The sequence below is a fragment of the Otolemur garnettii genome, unplaced genomic scaffold (assembly GCF_000181295.1).
Source record: "Otolemur garnettii isolate 467f Iridium unplaced genomic scaffold, OtoGar3 scaffold00045, whole genome shotgun sequence".
NCBI lineage: Eukaryota > Metazoa > Chordata > Mammalia > Primates > Galagidae > Otolemur > Otolemur garnettii.
The window spans coordinates 3798618-3813994 of record NW_003852440.1 but is presented as its reverse complement, the minus strand read 5'-3'; positions in this window follow the sequence as shown (position 1 = coordinate 3813994).

The following is a 15377-nucleotide window of genomic DNA, read 5'->3' as shown; positions in this document are numbered from 1 at the left end:
AATATTGATTACTTTTAAAATAATCCTTTTCTCTCTGCATTTAAAAGTGCCCAGTACTTGATAAAGAAAATATTTTAATGATAAGAAGTACCCATCTCTGCCGGGCAGGAAGCTCCAATATCAAAGTGTGTTCATGAAACCTAGACTTTTTTTTTTTTTTTTTGAGACAGAGTCTCACTTTGTCGCCCTCAGTAGAGTGTTGTGGCATCATAGCTCACAGCAACCTCAAACTCTTGGACTCAAGCGATTCTCTTGTCTCAGCCTCCCGAGTAGCTGGAACTACAGGCACCCGCCACAATGCCTGGCTATTTTTTAGAGACGAGGTCTCGCTCTTGCTCAGGCTGGTTTTGAACTCCTGAGCTTGGGCGATTCACGCACCTTGACCTCCCAGGGTACTAGGGTTATAGGCATCAGCCACTGTGCCTAGCCTAAAAATTGGACTTCTGGTCATTTAAGTCTGGACAGTCAGGGTTGGCAAGCAAAGTAATCCTGGTGTCCGGTCTGTTGAGCACCACATAGCCAGGAATTAGCAGATTTGGGAGATTTTTCCTCCATGTGGTTAAAACAATGATTCATGAGTTTGCAGGGTCACCGAGAGTGAAGACTTTATCTCCTAAACCCTGCAATTGGCTTTTAATGAGCATCTGCCGATGAGCATCTGCTAATTCAGTGTTTGTCTGTGAGGACTGAGCCAATACCCTCCTCAGTCATAACACCTTGTTTCAAACCAACACTGGCATTGTATGTGGGTGTGGGGGTACCAGTTTTCTACCACACCTTAATCACTCCTAGACTGCCACGAGTGTTCCTTTCTTAGTCCTTGGGCTCTGGATCACCCTTTAGGGATAAGTTTATTGATTTAACAATATTTATTGAGCACCTACTATATGCTAAGCACTGGAGATAAATAAATCAAATGGCTCTACATTTTTGGAGACCTGCCAGTCAAAGATTTTACCCTCTTTCAGCTCTGGCTTGATGCCATTAAACCTTCACACACTCACCCTGCTCTGCTATCAGCCTTAAAAAATCTATCTTCTTTTCTTTTTTTGAGACAGAGTCTCACTTTTGCCTTTGGTCGAGTGCCATGACATTGGTAGCTCACAGAAACTCTTGGGCTCAAGCGATCCTCTTGCCTCAGGCTCCTAAGTAGTTGGGACTACAGGTGCCTGCTACAATGCCTGGCTAGTTTTTTAAAGATGGAGTCTTGCTTTTTATTAGGCTAGCATCAAACTCCTGAGCTCAAATAATTCACCCACCTCAGCCTCCCAGAGTGCTGGAATTATAGGCATGAGCTACTATGTCCAGCTGGCTATCTTCTTCTAAAAAGAGAAAAAAAGAAAAAAGACCATCTTCTGATGCTCACTCAGCCTCCCAAGGAGTCTAGCTACAGGGAAAGAACTCTTCAGATCCCCCAGTACTTAAGGATTTCATTCTGATGTATACATCAGCCTCTGTGAGCTTGGTTAATGTGAGTCTGCCTCAAGAGATAGAAACATTCTTCATGTGCTAACTGCAAGTTGCTGAGTATATGAGGCTCAGAGGTAGTAAGTGGGACTGTCAAATGCATCAAGGGGAGCCCCCTGTGGGCCTTCCCTGAGTTCATCCCTTCTTAACACTTTGTACTTTCATAAACTGATCACAGTAGTCTCATGACTGTGAGAAAATATTGAGCACACACAGATCACTGTGAGACACACTCATTAATGTGCATAGACAGACCTCAGAGCCGTCCCACTCTGATGGACGAGACCTGCTTGGGTCTGGCCTCAACCCCACACGTACTCAGTAGGTGTTTGTTCGTGAGCAAAGCACAGATAAATGTGTAATTTGAACTTTAAAAAAAAAAAACCCAGAAGGTTAATTAAAAGGAGAACATGCTTTCAATGACTTGAAAACAGTGACTATAAGATAATTAAGTTAATCAGTCTCACTGTTTTTGTGCTCACTAAGTGTTTTTAATTCAATTACTTCCACTTCTCTTGTCTGGAAACACTCAATAGAAAGAGAGTTTTACAATAATTAATTTATTCTAAAAACTAAAATCCCAACAAAGCCTGAACCAAAAACATTAAGTCTAAGGGGGAGTTAACGTACGTACTCCATGTGGACCATGTGGACCAGGCCTAGGGTGGTTCACGTGTACATGCAACCTGCCAAAACCCAGTGATGCTAATCCAATGATAAGAGCACACAGTGATCTGTTTGTTCCTCCAAGTCTGCTCATTAATCGGCTAATGTTGATTTTAGCATTGGCTCTTTGCCAGACTCTGGAGGTTTAAATGATTTTTTTAAATCATACATACGTTTACAGAAATTCCATTCCTTATAAGAAAACCTTTGGTGCTTCTCCTAACACCTCCATCTCCTTGGACAACCACCTCTCCCACTGAGTCCTCTCAGCCCAGGTCAAACATTTGCCCACATCACAGATTCTCCTCCTCTGTGAAGAAGTAAATGATGGCAGGAGGCGGGACTGAATTCTATTGCCATTCTGGCCACCTGTGGTAACACTTAGTTATTTTCATTACGGTATGTTTTATAGTGGCAGGACTGAGCAGCCTGTGTCTGCATGACAAGGGTGAAGCTGAGGAATTCTTCCAACCCAAACCTGTCCCCAGTCTCATATGCCTTCCAGTAAATGGTGTGGAAACCTAGAAGATGCTTCTTGTCCAACATGCATGTAGCACTGTGCCCCAGCCTTGGGCCATCCTGTCCAGACTCCCTTCCCAGACAAGCTGGGCTCCTATTCCTGTCTGAACAGAGGTCTAGGTGGGGCCGGGCTAACCTTCAGGATGACTCAGGATGCTGGGGCTAGGGGTGATGATGAAGGATCCCGAGAACCAACAGGGGTTCTAGTTTCAGCCTTGGGGAATCTAACAAAGGGGTGAAGACCAGATCCAGGGTAAGGTTTTCAACCCAGCCAGCCAGATCTAGAGGATGAGATGGATACAGCGTCAAGAGAGGGAGTGGGAGTTTGAGGTGTCTCCAGGTCCTTTGTGGGGTATTTCATGGGAGGATGAGCAGAGTGGGAGCTGAACGTGGTCTTAATGTTTTACTGCACCAGCCGAAAGTTGTCCTGGGGCTAGGCCTGTTATGTCATAAGCTGCCACAGCTTTGCTCTAAATCTCCAGGTGCCCACATGAGGGTCTCTTTTCATAGAATGCCCAAGCCAGAATGAACCTGTCTCCCGTGCTCAGATTCAAAGTGTCAATGCCCGCGTTTCTCCTGCTATCAGATCACGAGTCTCTGAACAGCAGAGGAGATGTTTTATTCATTGTCGCATCAGTTGCTCAATAAACATTTGTTGTGCGGTAACAATTACATTAATAAGAAGAAAAAGGATGAACAACTCCCCAGGTGCCAGGCGCTTCACTGGGTCTTTACATTAATCTTATTTACTTCTCAGAATGATCACAGGCCATGGGAATCAAAAGCATCATTTCAAAGATCAGACAATTAAAGGCCAACAGGTTGAGTGACTTGTCAGAGTCCCTTAGAAGGGAAGAGGGGAAGAGGTAGTCTTGGCTTTTTAAACCAAATATAATACATGTGACATTAAAATCAGGGTTTACTCCACAATGGAATCTTATATCCCACTCTCGGCGTAGGATTAGAGCCCAGCTCTGTGGGGAGAGAACGGGAAATGGGACTTTTGAAGGGAGAGTCACAGATGTGTGAATACAGTCTTTCCCCTGCTCTGAGAAATGTCCAGATATGGCTCTGAAGCGGCATGCCCTCCTGAACTGCCTGGGGTGGACAGTTCATGGTCCTATTAGCAGTCCAGAGTTGACATTTACCTTCATAGAAGAAACCTACATACCTGGAAAGGGCAGGAGACTGGAGTTGCTCCAGGTCATGTGTTGCAGTTGGTCCCCATCTTGGACAGAGGGCATCAGTTGGCTCCAGTGTGTGTGGGGGGGGGGAGGGCTCAAAAAAACTTTCACATTAGTTCTTGGAAACCTCTGGTGAAAATAGGAAGAAAATGGCCCAGCTTCAAGGTCAGTCTCCAGCTTGTTCTAACTCCACATGGAGACAAAGCCAGATTCCTGGCGTCTGAGCCAGGCCCAGGGACAAAGGACCCTTAGACCTTGGGACAATGCCTTAGAGTTTGCTGGGGCCTTTGCAGTGTCACATGTACCCTCACAACAACTCTAGGAGGGTTACAGTCATGCCTGTATTTGTAACCCCCATATTATAGATGAGGAAAATCAGACTCAGAGACCTTTCCAAGGTCATGCAGTTCACGTCTGGACCCAGATCCAAACTACTTGTCACCCTAGCACTCTTCTAGGACAAAGCAAGGAAGGATGTGAACTTGAAATAAGAAAAGTCCTCTGAGTCTGCCACCCCTACCCCTGTAGCCAGCTCCTGGGCCCTGGGCTGGGACCTATCACCTGATGACCCACGTTTAAGTGCCTGAGGCCTGCTACTGTTGTCCACCCAGACAGCACTCACTGCTTTTGGACGGCCCCCGTGATAAAATGCCTGTGTGCATTCACTCATCAGGAGCAGAGGCTCTGCTTGGGTCTAAGCTGACCTGAGTCACTCAGGGTGCAGGCCTGAGTGTAGAGCTCTGGGAGGATAAGAGATCAAGGCCATCAAAGACTCTGCCAAAGAGGCCATATTGGCTCCTATGCGACTCCTGCTGAGGGAGCCTCACGGGTTTGCTTCCAGATGGCCTCTGTGGTGAACAGGCCTGTGGAGCGTGCTGGTTCCCTCTACAGATGGAGGACATATCACGTGTAGCTGGATCACACAAATGCCCACAAGGCAGAAAGCGCTCCAAGAAATCAACAGGAGAAAGCTAATTCCTTGAAATGAAAGCCAAAAACATACACGAGTAGGCAGGTCATAGAAGAGGAAACACAAATGGTCAAGGAATGTACAAAAATGTGCTCAACTTTACCAACACGTAAAGAAATGTAATAGAGCAATTAGACATTACTCTTCATCCACTGATAAAATCAGAAAGTTTTGGTGAGGATGTGAGAGAATGGGTACTGTTTGTGTAATGTGTGCTCACACAGACCTTTTGGAGTACAATTTAGGTACAGGTATTTAATCTTAAAACACACACTTGCTTACACCTGTGCTGTTCAAAATAGTGGCCACTAGCCATGTGTGATTATTTAAATACAAATTAATTAGAAATAAACCAAATTGAAATTTCACTTCCTCTGGCTCAGTCCCAGTAGGTTAGGGCACTGAGCACCTGCACCAGGGCTGGTGGGTTTGAACTGGCCCGGGCCTGCTAAACAACAATAACAACAACAACAAAAAATAGCCAGACATTGTGGCAGGTGCCTGTAGTCACAGCTACTTGGGAGGCAGAGGCAAGAGAATGACTTAAGTATAAGAGTTTGAGGTTGCTGTGAGCTGTGAAGCCACAGTGCTTTACAGAGGGTGACACAGTGAGACTCTGTCTCAAAAAAAAAAAAATTCACTTATTCAGTTGCTGTAGCTTCATTGCAAAAGCCCAGAAGTCACATGTGGCTTGTGGCTACTGCACTGGAAAGTGCAAAGTAGAACATTCCTCACTGGGGAAGGTTACTGGTCACCTCTGCCTCACACCCAGAAATGTCACGTGAAGGTGCTAAATCTTAGAGAAATGATAACACAGATACCCAAAATCACATGCACAAAGATGTTTCCTGAAGCCCTTTCACAGCAAGAGGAAATTTAAAAAACCAGAAACAAGGACCACTAATACGGGAATGGTTAAATCCTGGTCTGCCCACTCTGAGAAGTGGGTATGCAGCAGGCAAAAGGCAGAGGCAATTTTCCACTTAATTAACATGAAAAGACCTCTAAAATGTATTGTTCAGCAAAAAAAATCCAATTACAAAATAATAAAATGTATTTATATTAAAAGTCTCATAAAACACAATTATAGGCTCGGCGCCTGTGGCTCAAGAGGCTAAGGCGCCAGCCACATACACCTAAGGTGGCGGGTTCGAATCCCCAGCCCGGGCCCGCCAAACAACAATGATGGCTGCAACCAAAAAATGGCTGGGTGCTGTGGTGGGCACCTGTAGTCCCAGCTACTTGGGAGGCTGAGGCAGGAGATTCGCTTGAGCCCAGGAGTTGGAGGTTGCTGTGAGCTGTGATGCCACGGCATTCTACCCAGGGGGACAGCTTGAGGCTCTGTCTCAAAAAAAAAAAAATAAACACACACACAATTACATATTTCCACAAGTTGTGGGTGTGTATGTGTGTAGACATAGAAAAATAGCTGACCAGCAAGTATCTCTGGGAAGAAGGTAGAATTGGGTGGTGATAAAAGAGGAACTTTTAGTTTATCTGTCATGTTTGAATGTCTTTTTTTAAAAAAACATAATTAAAATAACTTTTTTGGAGATGGGATCTTGCTCTGTCACCCATACTGAAGGGCAGTGACATCATCATACCTCACTGCAGCCTTGAACGCCTGGGCTCAAGTGATTCACCTACCTCAGCCACCTGAGTGATTGGGATCACAGGCAGGAGCCACTGTGCCAGGCTCAAAAATAATTTCTTTTTTTGAGAATATTTGTGACCCAAGATTGTTGGGGGCAGCTGGGTCTGTTGTTGGCACAGTGTCTGACACTCATTGTTCTCTCTCCTGGCACCACTGAATCACACGAGAGTCTAGGCTGAGTACCACAAACACTGAACAGTATAAAATTACCAGATGTGTTCAATGCTGGTGCCCATGACCTTGACAGTCTCCAGAAGCAGATCATGTCCACCATCAGGTTTGGGTGGGGCTTCTGCCCCAATAGCAGCCTGGTGGTGGCAAAGGCCAACAGTCTCAGGCAGACCTCAAGGACCTCCCACCTGGCACCAGCAGCCCACAGCCAGACCCCAGTGTCCCCCATCCACATGACCTCAGAGCAACTGCAGCGTCAGACATCACCCACCCTCTGGGCAGGAGTGGGAGAAGCAGCCTTTGGTGTTTTGGCTAAAACAGGGAGAGACAGGCAACTCCAGAGAGATCTGGGGAAATCAGAAGACAATTTAGGATGGGTGTGGAGTTGGAGAAATAGGGGTTATGACTATGAGGGTTTCTGACCATTTTATTCCAAGACTGGTGTATCAGTTTTGTTAGGATGCCATGATAGTACCACAGACTTGGTGGCTTCAACTGAAGACATTTATTTTCTCATAGTTAGAAAGCTAGAAGTCCGAGATCAAGTTGTCCTCAGTGTGGGTGCCTTTGGAGGCCTCTCTCCTTGGCTCTAGATGGCCATCTTCTCTCTGTCTTCTCATGGCCTCCCCTCTATACATGTCTATGTCCTAATTTCCTCTTCTTTTAAGGACACCAGCCATATTGGATTAAGGCCCACCCTAATGACCTCAATTTAACATAATCACCCCTTTAAAGACCCTATCTCTAAATACAGTCTCAACCCTAACCCTAACCCAGGGCTTAGGGCATACACTTTGGGGCGGAGAAGCATCCAGTTCAGCCCATAAAACTGGTATTGCCTGGGAAACACCAGTTGTTCATTGAGCCAATCATTTATTCACTTAAGAAACATTTATGGATTATGGTCTCTGTGGCAGGCACTATATTTGGTGTTGAGGACACAAAGATAAATAAAACTTGGGCTGGTGCCTTAAGAAACTCAAAAAAAGGGGACAAGTACACAGATAACAACAACAAAGCACAGAGCTGCCTCTCTGAGCCCATCAGTGGCTTCCCAGCCACCAGCTGAGCCTCTGCTCAGTCTGGGAGTCTCCTGGGCTTGGCTCTGCTCCCTCACTGGGATACCCACCACATGATTTTCCTCCCTAATGCAGACTCCTCTCCTGCCCATGCCCTGGATGTCATCCATACTTTGTTATCCATTCATTCTATGTAATTAAGCTCCTCCCATGTGCCCTCTTCTGACACCCAGTAGAGACGAGTCAAGCAGACAAGTCCCGGTCCTTGAGGAGCACACATTCTGTTGAAAAAGTAGGGAGATATGAAATAAGTAAAACCCATCAATATAATGCCTATGATGAAATGAAGCCAGGCAAGGAGATACACAGTGAGAAGAGGAGCTATTTTAAATATGACAGTCACAAACTCAGTGAAGTGACTTCGGAGGACCTGGGGGAGTAAGCCTTGCTGGTAAATCTCTGGGGAAGTGCCCTGAGTTGGGCAGACAAAACAGCAAGTGCTCGAGGTGGGAAAATATGTGGAAAACTTGGGGAATAGTCAAGAGGCCAGATGGCCGCGGCAGCACGGGGAAGGTGCTCCCCCAGGCCTCCTAGGCTGTGGAAGAAACGCACTCCGCTCACTCTGAGTGAGACCCTCAGGGGATCGTCATAGGACCTTGGATGTGGGCTGTGGAGAGATGAGAAATGATGACAGAAACTGAGAGGCTATTCCAGGAATCCTGGGGGTGGGGGGAATGGCATTGAGATCCTATTAGTGGGGATGGTGAGAAGTGTTTAAACCCATGAGATGTTGAAAGCTAGGCCAAGAGATGATAAGAGGAATGATCTCATTCTTGCTCTCCTGCTAGTCTAGAAAGGGACAAAAAATACAGAAACAGAGTCAGTCTCTCTGACTCGGTTCCACTTGCTACCTCATAATTAAACCCCCATTGTCATGAATGGAGCCAAGGACAATGCTCTGGAAAGACATCAATGATGACATGCCTGATTTTTATTAAATTTTGTAAGCAATCTATTAAATCACAGCAGAAACAAAGGTCTTGGCACTATATTGCAAAGAAATTTACTCCTTGAGTTAATCCAACGACCAAATAGAATCCTTCTTGTACATCTGATAGCAAAAATTATTGCAAAGGACGCAAGCCAAAGAGTGATGTTCCCATCCTACAAATGTGGTCAGAGAGGCTGAGCAGTATCAATATTGCTCCCAGTGCTGCCAGAGACAACGCTCTGCGAACAGAACTTTTGAGAGATTCTGCAATGGTACCTGTCACAAAAAGCATTGCTATTGCAACTCAAAAGTTCTGTTCATAGATTAGGCCCCAATCCAAGCCAAAATCCCAGACCAGACATGCCCTTAGGACAGCCTGGCCCAGGGGAAGAGGCAGAGGGTCGGTGGGCAGGACATTTGGATTCTAGGCCTAGGCCTGTTTTGGCTTAACACTGTGACCCAGTTTCCCCATCTATAACAGTAGTAACAATATCTTCCCTTTCCTCCCTTGCTGGGAAACAGTAGTGTCTTAGCTACACCTAAGACACTAATGCAATGTTTGGCAGGGACCTAAAGATGCTAATTCAACTGTTGTCTTAATACAGGAAAGACAGTTGCATAGGGTCAAATGCAATCACTTTACCTCTCACTAGAGAAGTGCTTTCATTTTAAAGCACTTTCTAACCATCATTATTAAGAAAAAGACAAGGATACCCATCGCCATCACCCTTATTTAACATTATACTATGAGATAAAGAAAGAAGTAAAACCTTCTCTGTTCACAGATGCCATGATTATTTAAGTAGAAAGCTCAGAAAAACTCACAAATTATTAAAATTAATAAGTAAATTTAACAAAGTCACTGGATAGAAGGCCAATATAAGCAATTAATTGTATTTCTATATACCAGCAACAAAGAAAGAAAAAAGGAAAAAAAATTTAAGTCATTTGCAATAACATCAAAATACATCAAATATCTATGAGTAGGTCTAACAAAAGATGTACAAGACTTCTATGCCAAAATTCTGCAAAACATTACTGAAAGAAATTAAAGACCTAAATAAAGAAATATATCATGTTTATGAATTGAAAGACACAGTATCTTTCAAATATTACTGTCCCTAAATAAATCTATAGAGCTAATGCAATTACAATCAGAATTCTAGGAGTTTTTTTTTTTTTTTAGAACTTTGAGAAGCTCATTTTATATGGAAGCACAAAAGCTTAACCAAGGCTGTTTTTGTTTGTTTGTTTGTTTGTTTGTTTTTAGAGACAGAGTCTCACTTTATCGCCCTTGGTAGAGTGCCATGGTGTCACAGCTCACAGCAATCTCCAACTCCTGGGCTTGGGCAATTCTCTTGCTTCAGCCTCCTGAACTAACGCTGTTTTGAAGAGGAGCAAATTTGGAAGGCGTGTATCATCAAATTTCAAAGTAAAGTAATTGATTTCAAATCTACGGTACTTAAAAGAGTGTGATATTGGTGTGAGGATAGACCAACAGAACAGGACACTGAGTGCAAAAGTAAACACGGTCACTTGGCCTATGACTGCATTTCAGTGAGAGAAGGATGGTTTTTTCAACAAATAAGGTCAGAGCAATTGGACATCTATAAGAAAAAGCATGGATCTTGTCCTCTATATCACACTCTATATAAAAATTAATTTGAGAACAAACCTGGAGGCATCACATTACCAGACTTCAAACTATACAGCTCCAAGGCTATAGTAACCAAAATGGAATGGTATTGGTATAAAAACAGAGACATAGACTAATAGAAAAGAACCGAGAACACAGATATAAAATCATCTACCTGCAGCCAACGGATCTGTGATAAAGCAGAAAATAAAGCATGCTGGGGAAATGAAGGTCTATTCAGTAAATGGTGCTGGGCAGAGTTGATAGCCACACGACTCACAAAAATTAATTGAGGAGGGATAAAAGACATATAAGGCATGACACCAGGAAACTTCTAGAGGAGAATGTAGGAAAAACTCTTCCAGATATCAGAGCTTCAACCCAGGAATGGATTGGCAAGCTGTGGTATACATATACCATGGAATATTATTCAGCCGTTTTTAAAAAATGGAGATTTTGCAGCATTTGTACTAACCTGGATGGAGGTGGAACACATTATCCTTAGTGAAGCATCACAGGAATGGAGAAGTATGAATCCTGTGTATTCAACTTTGATATGAGGACAATTAATGACAATTAATGACATGGCGGGGCATGAGGGAAGGGGAGAGCAGACAGAGGAGGGAGGGGGTGAGGGAAAGGACAAGAAAAAAAAGAAAATAGTGACTAATTCTCATATAAATTGGATTCGATTGTGACTAAAGTACATCACTTAAACATTAATTTTTACTTCAACTTGTTAATATGCTGTTTAGGATACAGGATACTGCATCCTCATTTAAAAGTGAATTATGTTTGTAATTTCCCCTTTATAATAATATATTTTTTCTAATTTTAATATCAGATGTATCCAGATTAAGCAAAATGATTTTGAAGTGTTTCCTCTTTTTCTATTGTCTATAACATTTGGCATGATCTGTTTTTTGAAATTATCTTTTATTTTTATTTATAAATATTAGTTGTCTCTTTTCTGAGACTTTGGAAAAAATAATAAAAAGTTAATGGATGACTCTATACCGAACCTCAGAAGCAAAGCATTCTATTATAGTCATACTCTTATTTGACAAAGTGAATGTTACTTTCTTTGCATTACTATTATTATTATTGCTTAATACTTCATTGCAGCAATTGTCTGATTTCTTTTCTAAATGTATTTATCTTCATTCATTCTTTATGAGGTTTTTGTTTCTAGTCCTTATCTTAAACATTGTTATTGTTGGTAAATTTTAAGCCTTTTTAATTCTGTGAAGGCAAAAAGTGGAACCCTAATAATCGCATGTATATGTAAACATTTTTAAAAAGTAGAAAAAAAAGACTTATATAAGGCATGAAACCATGAAACTTCTAGAGGAAAATGTAGGAAAAACTCTTCTAGATATCAGCCCAGGCAAGGAATTTACGACTAAGACCCCAACGGCAATCACAGCAACAACAAAAATTAATAAAGGAGATTTGGTCATACTAAAAAGCTTCTGCACAGCTGAAAAAAAAAAAGATCAATAAAGGTAGTAGAAAACCTAGTGAATGGGAGAAAATATTCAGAAGCTATATATTTGATAGAAGACTAATATTCAGAATCTACAAAGAACTCAAGCAAATCAGCAAGAAACAAACAACCCCATTAAAAAGTGGGCAAATGACATGAACAGAAGCTTTTTAAAAGTCGATCAAAAAATGACTAGTAAATATATGAAAAATACTCAACATCACTAATTATCAAAGAAATGCAAAGTAAAACTATAGCGAGATATCACCCAGCCTCTGTTAGAATGACTTTTATTAAAAAGTCCCCAAACAATAGACATTGGTGTGGATGTAGAGAAAAAGTAATGCTTATGCACTGTTGGGGGGACAGCAAACTAGTACAACCGCTATGGAAAACACTCTGAAGATTCTTCGAAGAACTAAAAGTAGACCTACCATTTGCTCGAGCAATCCCACTACTGGGTATCTATCCAAAGGAAAAGAAATCATTTCATCAAAAGGATACCTGCACCCAGATGTGTATTGGAGCATAATTTGCAACGGCAGGGATATGGAATCACCTCAAGTGCTCATGCCAATTCATGGGTAGGTTAACAAAATGTGGTTTATGTATATTACGGGGTACTACCCAGCCATAAAAAGGATGAATTAATGTCTTTTGCAATAATTTGGATTGAACTAGAAACCATTATCCTAAGTGAAGTATCTCAAGAATGGAAAAACAAACACCATACATACTCACTATTGAATTGGAACTAACCAATGAGCACACGGTACATAGCAGAATGTAAAACTCAGTTGAAATCAAGCAGGGAGGAGGGAGAAGAGGAGCGAGGAAACTTACCTAACAGGCAAAATGAAAACTATTTGGGTGATGGGCATGCTTATAGCTTATGACTTAAGCATTATAAAAATGATCCATGTAGCCAAAAACATTTGTACTGCCTTAATACTTTGAAATTAAAAAAATTAATTTGAGATTAATCCCAGGCCTAAGATCAAAGAAAATAACAATAAAACTTCTAAAAAAAATATGGACAGATATCTTTATGACCTTGAATAGGCAAAGATTTCTTAAATTACACACAAAAATATTAACCACAAAATAAATGTTGATACATTGGACTTCATTAAAATTAAGAACTTCTCCTCATCCAAAGCACCCACTAAAAGCATGGAAAAAAATACCACAGATCAGAAGATGGTCACAATACATACAATTAATAACGCATTCATACCCAAAATGTAATGTGAAAATTACATTTTAAAAATCAGTAATGACACAAAGCCATTTAAAAATGAGCAAAACACTTAAACATACACTTCACACAAAAGAATAGCTGAGGAGTCAATGACAATATGAAAAGAATCCCAATGTCATTACTCGTCAGGGAAATGCAACCTAACACCACAGGAAGATGCCCCTGCATCCCACCAGAATGGCTAAAGTTAAATGAGTGACAATACTAAGAGTTTGTGAGAAATGTGGAGCAACTGGAGCTCTTACCCATTGCTAATGGGACTGTAAATTAGTAGATACGACTTCTTTGGAAAACTGTCACTATCAAATAACAGACATAAACAGTCACTATGACTCAACAATATAACTCCTAGGTATACAACCAAGAGAAATGCGTGCATATGACCACCAGAAAGAATGTAGAAGAATATTCATAACAGCCTTATTCATTACACCTAAAAATTGGAAACAATTGAAGTGTCCATCAAAAGGTGAATGGATAAAAAAGGATGGCATATAATAAAGTATCACAGAATGGGGAAAGAGGTATCCAAGGTACTCAATACTAATATGGAAGCAAACATAAACAACTACATGCCCACATGAGAGAAGACACAAGTATAGTCTAGTGAGGGGGAGGGGGAGCAGAGTGGGGGAGGGGGCTGGAGGGAGGCTGATTGGAGGGGTCTCACCTCCTACTGTGCCCAATGTGAGGGTGTTCAGCGCACCCCTGGGAGAAGGGCTCAACTACAACTTGAATGTTACCTTAGAAATGGAAAGAAGGTAACCTAAACATTCATACCCTTGTATTCATATGCAATGAAAAAATAGAATGCTATATCCAGACGGTGGAATACTATTCAGCAAAACCAAAAAAGAACAAACTGCTGATACACACATGACATGGATGAGCATCAGAGAAATTATGCTGAGCAAAATCCAGACACGAAAAGGTACACACCAGGTGGCTCCATTTATATGGAGTTCACAAGAGAAGAAGTAAGAAGTCAGAACAACTGTTACCACTGGCAAAGATTCCTTAAATTAAACACAAAATGATTAACCACAAAAGAACATTTGGTAAATTGGGCTTCTTTAAAATGAAGAACTTCTGCTCACCAAATGCGTCAGGAAGAGCATGAAAACGCACACCATGGTCTGGGAGAAGATATTTGCAATACAAGTAACAGATAAAGCACTTACATCCAGAGGCTAGGAGGATCAGCTAAAACTCAATAACCAAAGACAAGCAGATTCAGAAACGATGGGTTTCAAAGTAGTGGGGAGGGATTTTCACTGACCATGAGAAGAGACTGTTCTGAGGTGATGGAAATGTTCTAAATTTGGGTCTATGGCTCGGTGCCTGTGGCTCAAGCGGCTAAGGCGCCAGCCACATATACCTAAGGTGGCGGGTTCGAATCCCCAGTCCGGGCCGCCAAACAACAATGACGGCTGCAACTAAAAAAATGGCCGGGCGTTGTGGCGGGCGCCTGTGGTCCCAGCTACTTGGGAGGCTGAGGCAGGAGACCTGCTTGAGCCCAGGAGTTGGAGGTCGCTGTGAGCTGTTATGCCATGGCACTCTACCCAGGGTGATAGCTCGAGGCTCCGTGTCAAAAAAAAAAAAAAAAAAGAATTTGGGTCTATATTGAAGTAAATGGTGGTTATATTGAAATAAACACATGCAAACATGCCATGCTGTATACTCAGGATTAGTGCATTGTACATACTATACATTTTATATACATATGCTATACCTCCATAAAATACATTGCATCTCAGTAAAGAGCAAACAATAGTAAGGAGAAATGTAAAAACGAACAAAAAAATATGCTACTGCCTAGATTAGCCCTTCCACACAGGGGTGGCACACTACTGCTCCATGGGAAGTTAATAGGCACGTCTGGTAAGAAGAGGCCCATGTTCAGGTAAGTCAGTGAAAAACTAGAGTCCAGAAAGATAAATATTCTTCATTGAAAGGCCTTTTAAAGCTTTTTTACATTAAAATTTTTGTAAATGACCATGAGAAGGAAAGACAGTGGCAAAGCTTCCCTGTTGTATCTTGTCTCTTAAGGTAGCATAGCTGTTCTTCAAACATGGTTTTGGAGATTGTGACTAGAGATACTATGATTAAAAGTATAAAAGATTCCAAGAAATCAGGGAGTCATTATTTTGTTAGTATGTCAGTTGGGCCCTTCTGGAAACACATTCTTAAGACGGAGTTAGAAATGCAAGAGGTTCATTAGGGGTGATGCCTGTAGAATGTAGCAGCAAGCAGAGAATGGCAGAGGAGGCCTTCGGGTCCTGATGCGGAGAGGAGGGGGCAGGAGGGGGCAGGAGGGGCAGAGACGGGCAGAGGAGGCCTTCGGGTCCTGATG